Source organism: Sminthopsis crassicaudata, chromosome 1 (assembly GCF_048593235.1).
Source record: "Sminthopsis crassicaudata isolate SCR6 chromosome 1, ASM4859323v1, whole genome shotgun sequence".
In the NCBI taxonomy this organism is placed as follows: Eukaryota; Metazoa; Chordata; class Mammalia; order Dasyuromorphia; family Dasyuridae; genus Sminthopsis; species Sminthopsis crassicaudata.
Window position 1 is genome coordinate 342,017,955 of NC_133617.1, and position 12,140 is coordinate 342,030,094.

At 33.8% G+C, this 12,140-nt stretch overlaps 1 protein-coding gene across 3 annotated transcripts in view; it reads right to left on the reverse strand.

Moving 5' to 3' along the window:
• The window catches only part of ADAMTS16 (ADAM metallopeptidase with thrombospondin type 1 motif 16), a 221,290-nt gene that overhangs the window by 5,443 nt on the left and 203,707 nt on the right, over positions 1–12,140 (reverse strand). The gene's annotated exons all lie outside the window — the stretch shown is intronic.

Below are 12,140 nucleotides of genomic sequence, written 5' to 3' on the forward strand. Positions count from 1 at the left end.
CCAAGATGTTCTCCTGGGCTTCTTTTCACTTCAATCTTACTCTCCTCCAAACTCCCCTAATACTATGGAGTATACTACTATTCTTTTAGTCACCCAGGTTATCATTTTTCAATATTATCCCTCAAGTTAATTCTCCCTTTTCCATTTCATTAAATGTTCTCATTTCTAACTTTACAACATCTCTTTCATCTGTCCCCTTTCATTTCCCACATAGCTTCCATTCTGTTTCAGTCCTGCATCACTTTTTCGCTTGTACCACTGCAATTGGATGGCTAGGCAGCTCAGTAGATAGAGTGCTGGATCTGGAGGCAGGAAGAATCATCGTCCTGAGTTCAAATATGGGCTCATATTACCAGTTGTGTAATTTTGAGCTAGTCATTTAACCCTGTTTATTTCAATTTCATCATTTGTAAAGTGAACTGGGGAAGAAAATATCAAACTACTTTTTAAGCATCTTTGCCAAGAAAACCCTAAAAAGGATCATGAAGAGGTGAATGTGATTGAAATTGTCTTTTATTTGGAATCTGTTTCAAGAATTCCTTCTGTAGTCCCTCTTTCATGATGTTGCCAAACTATTTTTCTTATGTGCATCTCTGACCATGTCACTATCATCTACAATGAACTTAACTGGCTCCCTATCATCTTAAGGAGCACATATGGTAATATTATGTTTGGCATTTAAAGTTCTTTGCAATCAATCAAATGACCACGTATTTATTAAGCACTCTTTGTGCTCAGACTTCCTATATACAGAAGGATCAAGAACTAAGAAAGAAATAATTCCTATTTACAATGAGTTTACATTTATTGACTCTAATCTACTTTTTCAGTCTGTTACAATTCTTGACCTTAATTTATGCTTCAATATAATCAAGCTCGCTATCTTATTTTTTTCTTCATGAATGAAAATTCTTGATCTCTGTGCCTATTTACTCCAATACTCCCATACTCTACCCCTACCCTTGCCTTCTAGCTCTTGTAATTCTTGGTTTCCTGTCATACTTAGATCAAGTTCTATTTTCTTCAATCTTTTCTTGATCCCCACAAATTGCTGGTACCCTCTCCCACTCTAATTAATTTGTATGTGCCTAGATAATTACTGCTTTTCTTACCCACAGAATGTAGTTTCTTTGATGGCAGAGGCGATTTCCCTGTTGTCTATGTATCTGAAGTTACTAGTACCTAGCATCTAGAAGATGCTTCAAAAATACTTGCTGAATTAGCCCTAAAACCTAAACCTAAAACAAATGAGGTATTTGGAGGGTCTGCGACTCCATAGAATTCTGAGGGACTTGTTTTGTTACATAATTTTCCTCAGTAGAGATTATTTTTAGTGCTTTTCCCAAATACCTCTACTCTTGGCTTTGTCTGCTTTGGAAATGGAGAAAGTGAATATACCTCAATGAAAGTGAATATATGTGTGAACATAGCATACATACATTTATTCTTATGACTGCTCAATGAAACAATACATGACACAACTCAAAAAACAGAGGAAGCTGAAAATGCACAAAGGAAAAAGAAACATTTAGCGATCAATTTATCAAAAAAGGAAGCCTATAAACAGTCTAGTCAGAATTATGTAAATTATTTTTAAGACAATAGAACCTGCTCCAAAAATGTTAAAAAAAAATAATTGAAAGAGTAACTATTTAAAAAAAACTGGCTTGATTAAGTTTTGGATAGTTTGATACCCTATGTTCAAATAAAACCTTTTAAACAGAAGGTATAAAATGTTATGAAAATTGGGTTATGGAATATGGGTAATGTCACTTGCCAAAAATTACAGGAACACTCTGCCAGAATCTCATAGTATTGAGTGACCTTGAGCAGGGCTCCAGGCTCTCTTCTTGAGACCTTAGCAAGGGGCAATAAACTCTGCCTTCCATTGTTTCTTCCACTTGCCCTGCCCCAAAGGGGGCTCTTAATCTAGGAATTCCAAAATCCTCCTCCTTCTGACTGAGTGACAAACACAAGATCATATAAATTATTCCTTCTGTGTGGGGAGTGAGAATGAAAAATAGAAAGGATGTCTATAAACTGACAAGCTGAGAGCATTTTTATTTTTCCTCTTTGGGCTGAAGGATAGTTAGGTCCACTGGATATTAAAATCAAGCACCTTGGGATTTTAGCTGATAAGTATGGTATGCCTCTAATGTTTCTGCTCAGTTTTTCCTTCCCCCTCCCCTCTTGCCTTTCTAACAAAGCTCAGCAAAATTCCTCAGTAAGTTAGTCTTAAAATATGACCATAAGCAACCAGAGAAAATTAATTGTGTGGGCATGTGAATGCTTAATTTCCAAATTATTGGGGTCAAATACAATTGATACAGCTGTTTTCCATCAAATATTCCTTATTTATGTATATTCTGCTATAAAACATAATTCTGCAAAAAAGACAGCCTGGCTTCATTCTTTCTCTGCATGTGTTTTAGACATTCTTCAAGGTCATACTTTGCTCATTGGTATCCTGGATTTTGCTAAGTACAATATCATTGAAAGCATTTCCTTAAACACTGATCTCCTCCATTAAAAATTCACAGCTCCAGTTTTATAAAAATTCAAATTTCTTTACTAAGTCAATAGATTTAATATTTTAGTTGGAAATTCTGAAAATATTGTGTTCTTTATATTGATCAAGATGATGTGCAATAGTGATTAGTGAACCAGGCCTTGTAAAATTGTGAAGAATACCCAGGTCCAAGTGTATCCTCTGAAACATACAAACTTTCTTAACCTATGTCTTCTAGCAAGTTTCTAAGGTCCTGAGTGAGTTGGAGATTTCTATCCATAGAACTTTTCACACTAGAAGTTTCTACAAATGAAATCACAGGTATAAATTCCCAGTCTCTCTCCTCCTACATGCTCACACGCTTAAGTAAGGTGAGGGAGGATCAAGATTAAAATAAAACTAGACAAAAGAGATAAATAAAATCTTGGAAAGATTCATTCAGCTTCCTTCCATGCAAGAAAAAGATCCATGACTTCAATTCCCTAATTCCTATTGAGTTAAAAAATTAATATTGCTTAATAATATTATTTTCTTAATTTATCAGCATCTTAACCAGATGGTCAAAATATAATGCTAAAGCTTGATATATTTTTTCCAAATTCCTCCAGTCAATAAATAGAAATTTTATAAGAAGAACATCAAAGTTCAAAGTTAAACAGCTTTTACTTTCAGGATTATTTGTTTTTAACTAAACTAAGAATTAGTAGGAATGCTTCAACTATTTTTGTTACTCAAAAAGTATAGTGATTCAAAAATAACCATGACTCACTTAACTACAGACTTTGAATTGCACTGGAGAAATCACTGGTGGTAATCTTACTGAAGGGGTTTTAAATATGATCTTTACCTGAGCCTACAGAACATCAATATTTTAAATTATTTGGGTAAACTTGCTTTGGCTTCAGTCTGAATGTTGCCCCATTACCTACACAACAACACTATTTATTTTGACCTATGCACGACCAAGTTAGACACTATTGCATTAAAAATGGAATGAGAGCTAACATCTGACAAATGTCAAAATCTTAACAAAGGGGCTAAAATTAATATTGCATTTACATTTCATAGCATAATTCCCCCCTCTTTCTTTATATTAAGCTTAGTTGGCTTGTTTCCACCCAAGCATCAATTTTTTTTTTTTTTTTTGTCTACTACAAGCTTGCTTGTTCAATCTCCTGAGGGTCTTTTGGGTGAGGTTTATTTATAAGAAATTGTCTTGACATAGAATTTCTGGTGTTCCCAAAGTTTAGACTCCTATTGAAGAAGTGCTCTGTAGCTCTGTAGTTATTGGCTTGGATTGAATTTGTTGTTTTGTGTCTACTCTTGAGGTAAATCACAACTTCATTTGGGTCCAATTTAGTGACCACCAGTAAATAGTGTTGAGATTTATTTATGCTCCAAAGAGAGCCTCCCTTGGAACAATCATTTTGTAGCTACTGAGATTTTTCAGTACCAAGGGCTTTCACTTTTCTCCAAAGAACCTTTCTCAGTGTTCAGTTCAACACTGCTGGGCTCATTTCATGCAGGGCTGAAACAGTTTACAGTTAGAATCCGAGAGACTATTCTCTAAGACTTCCTATAATCAAGAGAAATTAGAAGTGGAAAAAGCCCCAATGCATTATCCAGTACATGATTCCTCCCTATGGTTCAGCAATTAGTGTTTTTCCCCCAATCTCATTTTAAATGACCTTTCCGATGCTAACTGATCTTCCTTCATTTACCTGGGGAGTCTTATTTTCCTGATATTCACCCAACTAAGTAACATCTGCTGATTTCATTAACTTTAACTCCCAACTCATCTAATTTAAAATACTTAGTACAACCAGTTTGCCAAACACTAAAAAACTGAAAAAGTATCATATATCATTTCTTCTTTATATTTCCTTTCAGTAGCAATTTGCATGGATTTATAATGATTATGAATCCATATTTAACTTGGTTAAATAAAATAGATCATTATTCATAGCTGCAAGTAGAAAGAAAAAAAAGGGGGAGTGTCTTGAATATATAAATGTGTATCTAGGCACAAATATTGAAAAGTGAATCTTCATGTTTTATAGTATAGAAATAGCCATTTTCTTTTATTCTGCCACTGGACCTCACAAGTAGATAAATGGTAGTCTGATTATCAACAGTCTCTACTAGCCAGCTAAGTGGTAAAATGGATAGATTGGTGTACTTGGGATCAGGAAGACCCAAGTTCAAATCTAGTCACAGACAATAGCTGAATGACATTGAGCAAATCATTTAAGCCTTTGCTTCAGTTTCCCATTTGTAAATTCGGGGTAAAAATAACACCTACTACCTAAGATGTTTTTAAGGATGAATTGAGACAATATTTCCAAGGCATTTTGCAAAATTTAAAGCATTAGATAAATGCTAACTATTATTATAGCTTGAATGTTACTAGTAAGTGTTTTTTAGTTACCATTACCTTTCATTTATAAGTATCATTTGTGCTTACCCTATTCTTACTTACTTACTTATTCTACTGTTCTAACAGCATAAATACAAAATATTTTCTAGAGAATCCACTGATTTCCTTTACAAAGAATTTAAGTCCTTTTATACCTCTCCCTCTTCTCCGTAATATGTCCCAATTAGGGGTATACTTACATTTTACTAAGGAAATCTTTTCATCCTCTAACTCTCTTGTTCTACTCACTTCTTTTCCCACTAAAGTTACTCAACTAATGCTTCCATTTGATACCTTTAAAGCATCCCAAGTGGAAGAACTTGGTAAGTTCTTTCATTTTCTGGTAGCCATGGATGCTGTTCGTTTCCCTTTTTCTACTTTCCTATGGATCAGATGTCCTTTTCCTGAGCTTGTTGTGGATATTCATAAATCTCAAAAGCTATATCCAGAACAAACAATTTCATGACCCTGACTTTGGCTCTTATTGGGACACTACTGATTCTAACCTTAAAGTTCTGCTTAGATTCCTTATACATACTGTCCTCAGTAGTACTAGCTTATACAGTGCCAATGAAATACAGGTATGATTCAGATAATATTTTGATATTATTCAGATAATATTTTGATATTTGATATTTTGACATGTTTCAGTAATTTTAGAAAATATGATGATTGGATTTGAGAATAACCATTTTTTAAAAATAATTTTAGTATTTGGGTTGAGTTATAATTCAGTTAAAAACTCATTCATTAAGTCTCCACTCCAAAGTCAGTATGTAATTTCCTCTTCTTTTTCTCTATCACTCAGAATTCTCTTGAAGAGATAAATGAGTGTTGAGACAATGCTGTGTTACTGAAGTCTGGTGACAAGGAAGAATTTGTCGTAGTTATAGAGTTTAGTACTTTTAGGATACACAGGCAACCAAAACAGTGAAAACCAAACAACTCACCCACTGCATGGTTCTTTCCAATGCAAATCTAAAAGATTACTGACTGAACTTGTGCATAGTCATGGTGAAGAATGTCTGGAATGATACCCTGCTCCTCACACTGCTCAGACTGTGATTTCACACCCCTGTTTTCGTCATGCTGATTCATTCAGACAACCCAACAGGTGTTTGCACTTAACCAGTCATACCCAAACCAAATTAGCATGTGAACCATCTGAATCTCTGCCCACATGATTTAAGTTAGTCCTAACTCAGGTCCCCCACTGAAAGAGATGATGAATAAAGTTCTTAAGTCAATAGAAATCTCATGAACTAAATAAGAGAAATGGAGATTTTTAAACTGTTACAAGAATAAGCCTCTTGAGTGCAAAGGGCGGGTGGGCAGACAGCCATTACATCTTGACAAGTTTCCATAGTCCTGGAAAGCTGACTATCGCACAAAAGTGCTTATGGCATACATATCACATTGGATTCTTATACCACAATAATTTATGATCTCGAAGAACTATAAAACACCCGGTAAATGGATAGTACTTGCCAGAAAGCTTATAGTCCCCATATGATAAAAATGACTTATCAGACAACTGATTGAATATCTTTAGTCTTTTGAAAGCTGTGAAGATATATTTTTCTTTTTTTTTTTTTTTGCACAAAATGCCAAGAATGGTTTAAATTAAATACAAATAAGACTTCTTTTTCTCTTTGCAAATTTCCCTAAAGTTTCTGCATAAGGAATGAATATTCCCAATATAATATAGTATGATCACCCCACTTTGTCAGCCTTAATATTTAGCTGGTAAATGTACACAGAAAAATTCCCACCCATTTGCTGCTCTTTGTCTGGCAGCATAAGAAAACCCTTGTAAGACATGGAGTCTCTAATTTCCCCTCTCCAAATATATATTGTGTCAAAAAGATGGTATAATTCAGGTAAATCTCATAACTCTTAAAAATACATATCAGCTTTATGAAAAAAAAAAGTGTTTCAAAGATGAGCATGGAAGGTATTTTTAGGTATGGTATACAATTATTCAGTAGTAGGATTTTCATAGATTTAGAAAATGCTTTTCTTCTAAAGTGCTCATATATTAGATCAAGAGGCTTTAGAAAATATAAAAAGAGACATATCACAATGGCATTACTACTGGATAATCTTGGCTTTTTATAAACTTGTCAACCCTATTACTAAGCCAGCGAAGCTACACTTTTTCAAAGACAAAATGAAATACAGGTATGATTCAGGTAATATTTTGATATTATTATTATTCAGATAATATGTTGATATTTGATATTATGACATGTTTCAATAATTTTAGAAAATATGATGACTGGGTTTGAGAATTACAGTTTTTTAAAAAATAATTTTTAGTATTTGGGGTTGGGTTATGGTTCAGTTAAAAACTCATTCACTGAGTTTATGGGTTCTGATGATTTACTCTAGTTTGTCTTTTTCTTTTTTTAACTTAATGTTGGACTAATTAGTAAGACATATGAATAACAGATATGGATAAAAATTGCTGTTTCATGATACTTTTCCACTATCAAAGGAATAAGGAACAGGAAATAGAGTGACTGGAATGAGAAAGCATTAAATACCTCTTCTATCCTCTCAAAATAAGGGAAATATAGTCCCTGAGCAAAGTGACTCCATTTATCAAGTAAGTTGGGTAAGCTTTGCTCTATTCTTTTATCTTTTCCATGTGGAAAAAGCCAAAGAGTAGTAGACAACATTAGACATAGAATGTGATGGTTCGAAAAAAATTCATTTTCCTGGAATTTTGGCACCCCTGTATAACAAGCAATGGCCATTCTCTTACCTTTCCAAAGATGACTGGGCAGCCTTAGATTATTTCCTATATGGGAAAATCTTTCCCAGGTGGAATTTCAATGCTTACAAACTATTAAATTCTTAATAAAAATTCAACTCAAGTGAAACTTAGTTACTAGTTTCCATAATGCATGTGATGAGGCTCTCTGACCGGGAAGTGAACCATGGACAACTATTTATTAGCCTGTTAAACCACATTCCAGCCACTTTTTGTATTTTCTTTCTGCCCTGTTTTCCAATCAGATAAGCATACTCACTAGAGTACCCTGGATGAAAAAAATAAAATTATATTGGTATAGTGTCTATACTCCAAAATAGTCATTTGAAATGAGGATTTTTATTGTAAATCAGTAATATGGCTTCATGTATGTCTGTATACATACAGACATACATATGTTGACATTTATATATTCATGGATATATCCATATATATCATATATATGCATATACATATATGTATATACATATATGTATATACATACACATACACACACAAAATGAACATGTTTAAGCTCTTTCTGGATAGGATGATCCAAACCATGACTTAAGTCCCTCTTTAGGGAACTTTTCAGAGAGGATGAAGTCCCTATGGAAAAAGAGCCTTGAGTCCTCATGAGTTTCTCTAGTATTATTTGCTTCTTTGATTGGGAACCCTTGAGTGAAAATTCTAAAGGAAATTCTCCTCCCTTATTCCTCAGTTTTTACTATATTTTTAATTTCAGGTCAAATAGAGAATGAATCTGGTCCTGCTGGGAGTTTTGTCTTCAGCTATGCATAATAACTGACAGAATTGGAGCTGGAAAGTGGGTGGAGAAAAATTGCTGAAAGGGTATAGGGGATGGCACACTTCCTGGCAATATGCCATATACTATATATAGTTGAAGGACTTCTAGTTTATGTAGATTCTCACCTCAAATCTCCCACTTCCTAGATGGGTTAATTTAGGAAAGCCATTGATCCAGGTTCTCTGTGCTTTAGTTTCTTCACTTGTAAATTGAGGGTGTGAGTCTGTAAGTCCAAAATCCCCATTGGTTCTGACATATGTCTTCTTTTGTACCATGACCACTTTTGTCACACTACATATACTACTGAACCCTCCTATGCTCAGGAGCTGACCCTCAGAATGTAGCACAGATGCATATGATGAGATATTCTTCCCTTTCACAAAGTAGGAAGCATAACTATCTAGCATACCAATAGTGGGAGGACTTTGACGTGATGTCAATCATGACTAGCATTCTAGAATCATCACAGTTTGAAGGGCAAAAATCCTTAGAGATCATTTAGTTTCATATTCTCAGTCAGGAGATAAGAAAATTGAAACTCAGAAAGGTGAACTGATTTGTGTGTGGACACATAGATAATTAGTGGCAAATCTAGGACTAAAGCAGTTCCTTCTGGCCCATATTTAAGTGCTGTTTTCACCACTACACTACTTCAGTGTTTAAAGATAGACAGATCCCAATATTAGATCTCTATTATATTCCTTTGGGGGGAAAATGGGTATTTTCCTAGAATGAGAGAAAATATGCCCAAATATTGTTTGGAATAGACTGACTTTGGAAAGTGAAGACTCCAAATTGTAGATGAATAGAGGAAAATGTTTTATCATTTAAGTATTCACAGTCTTTTAGGTGGTATTACTAGAAGTTAGTGGACTCATAATGGAATTATAGTAGGAATACTGTTCCAAGGACATTTGGTCCAACTTTTCCTTCAAGCATTAAATCCTCCTACATCTCCAATAAATGGATTTGAAACATCTGTTTGAATATTTCCAAGGTAGGGAAGAACTTACCACCTTATAAATCAGTCTATCAAATTTGTTGGGGTTTAAGATTGTTCTTCCTTTTTTGATCAAAGCTAGCTTACCTATAATTTCAACTTCTTGTGTTGAAGATTCATTAACTGTAAATGGACTTTGAGTGACAATTCACTTTACTCTTTTTAATCTATAATATCTTGCATACATGCATTATCAGGTAAGTGGTTGACATCTGAAAGCAAAAAACAAGGCTCCAAGAGAATCTGGGGGGAAAAACGATGAGTGAGTTTTGTGTGTATATATGTGTGTAAGGAGGGATAGGTTTTTTAATAAGGCAAAGTAGGCTTGAGTACCACAGTAGAGGCTTTTTGAATAGCTTAGTTAGTGCCTGGCAAATAGTAGGTTATTAATAAATGTTCCCTTTCTTCCAACCCCTCTAAAAAGTCAGTAAGAAACAATTTTAATGACCTATAATTTTAAAGATATGGAGTATTCTGGATAACGCAACACTACTTATTAATAAATGCCTGTATCTTCTCTTCAATTTTTAGCTTTAGAGAGTTGTCTGGGGGCCCCAGGAGGGAAAATGATTTGCCAAGAGATACACAACCACTTGAATCCAAATCTTCTAGATTCCCAGACTAGCCCTCTAGCTCTTGTATTATTCTGCCTCTTTAAAAGCCAATTATATATTGATATATGTAGATAAAATTATACAGATTATCATCATTCCTCTAAAATAAAACTTTATATCCTATAAATATATTTGGAAAGCCATACCTACATGATCAAAGAAATATTATCTCAGAATATTGGCAGATGAATTCTATTTGATATCTTGTGGGTAACTATGGGCTTATTGAATGGAAAGTTGAGTCAGAGTGTGATTGGAAGTACATTTTGCCATCTGCCTATCATTCAATAACTAAAAGACTTGAGATGAATCTGTTTTAACTGAACTGATGCCAAATGAATGGGGACTTCAATTTGAAATCATTTATGAGAGAAGCATCAATCTTTCATTTAATTTGAATACTAGTCCTCATTCATCATAAAGGGTTGGGAAAAAAAAAAACAAAAAACTCTTGAACTTCTTCCTTTTATTTTTTGGAGAAGATTTTGGAAGATCTGATTATTCAAGAATCCACAAACAATATACCTAAACAAAGGCAGAGAAAAGTTATGCAATAAAAGGGGCTCATGGCTAAGAATAATATACTTCTTAGGAATCTCCTTTTTATTTATTTTATTTAACTTTTAAAAATAGCTCCATCCACTTCCCAAGTTGTACAACTCTAGAACTGCTTCACTATATTGTCTAAAAGATATACATGTGCATGGAAATATTTTGGTGGTTCATAGATTTTTCACTAGAAAATTAGATCTTGTATACCTTATCACCTTCCAAAGAGGATATATTATGTATACCAGAGAGCAGACATCACTTGCAAAAATTCAACTAGTGGGAAAGGAATATAAATTGAACAAAAGAAACAAAGAATTTGAGGGTATTTGCTGAAAACAATGCATGGGCTTAAAAATTGAACTCTTTATTTTAAGGCAATTGAATTATGATAGCCTTCTGATTGTCATAGAAGAGTTCTTTGTATTTGCCTTATCACTCAGCTTTTATTAAAATCTATCTTGTTTTGCAGTGGGTCATACAATATTTACAAAGGGAAAAATATATGGATAGACAACTAACTTTTGCTGTCTTGAAAGATTTATATAGGGCAAACGACAATAATTAGTTCAGAATTGAGGAAAACAAAGAATCAAGGAATTGGAAATTTCTGATTCTCCCTTTGCACTCAGAAGAGTCAGGGGTGACCTAGACTAATAGTAGATTTCTGGCTTCCTTAAGTTAGATGAGGAAGCAGAAAATCCCTGACATAATAGGGAAAGTGATATTCCTCCTTAAGGCCATACTTGATGAATAATTTACATGGAAGAATTAGATGGATATTACAAGATAAAAGTAAGAGTGAATAAATTGATTGGCTCAAGAAAAAACCCAAATATAGTCCCTGCTATATATATAGGAAAATGAGACAGTCAACAAAATGAGAACGTTACATTTTATCAAGGATTTTTAAAAATGCTGATTGTGCATGGAATCTTCCTCTCCATGTCATTCATAATTTTGCTATATCTTCTTCCCTCTGTATCCAGAGATATGAAAGGCAAAAGTATTTGGATTGTTGGAAAAGGCGAGATAATTAAGAAGCAAAAAAAGAGATGAAAATTAAAGGGAAAGGACAAGAAAGAGAAGAGAAATGAAAGAAAATGAAAGGGAAGAGGGAAAATAAGATCAGGGCTATATCATGTACTTATAGGAAAAGGATATTGAAATGTGAACTCTGAAGACAAAAACCATATATGAACATTATGTTGTTACTTTGGATTTATGTTCAAAAAGAAAAAATTGAATTGGGTAAAGAATGAGCAAATCGGTAAAGGGAGAAAATGGTATGAACAAAGGACAAAACTCTCCAATTTTACCAGCTAAAAGCTAACTCTACTTAAATGTATGTAAACAATTCACATGCTATCTAATATATATTTGTAGTTGTGAAACTCCCTAGTTAATCTACCATGAACTTTAATCTATCTTTCCATTTTAGAGTTAGTGTTTCTCTTCATACTCATTCTGTAGGGAATTCTGCCTCCTC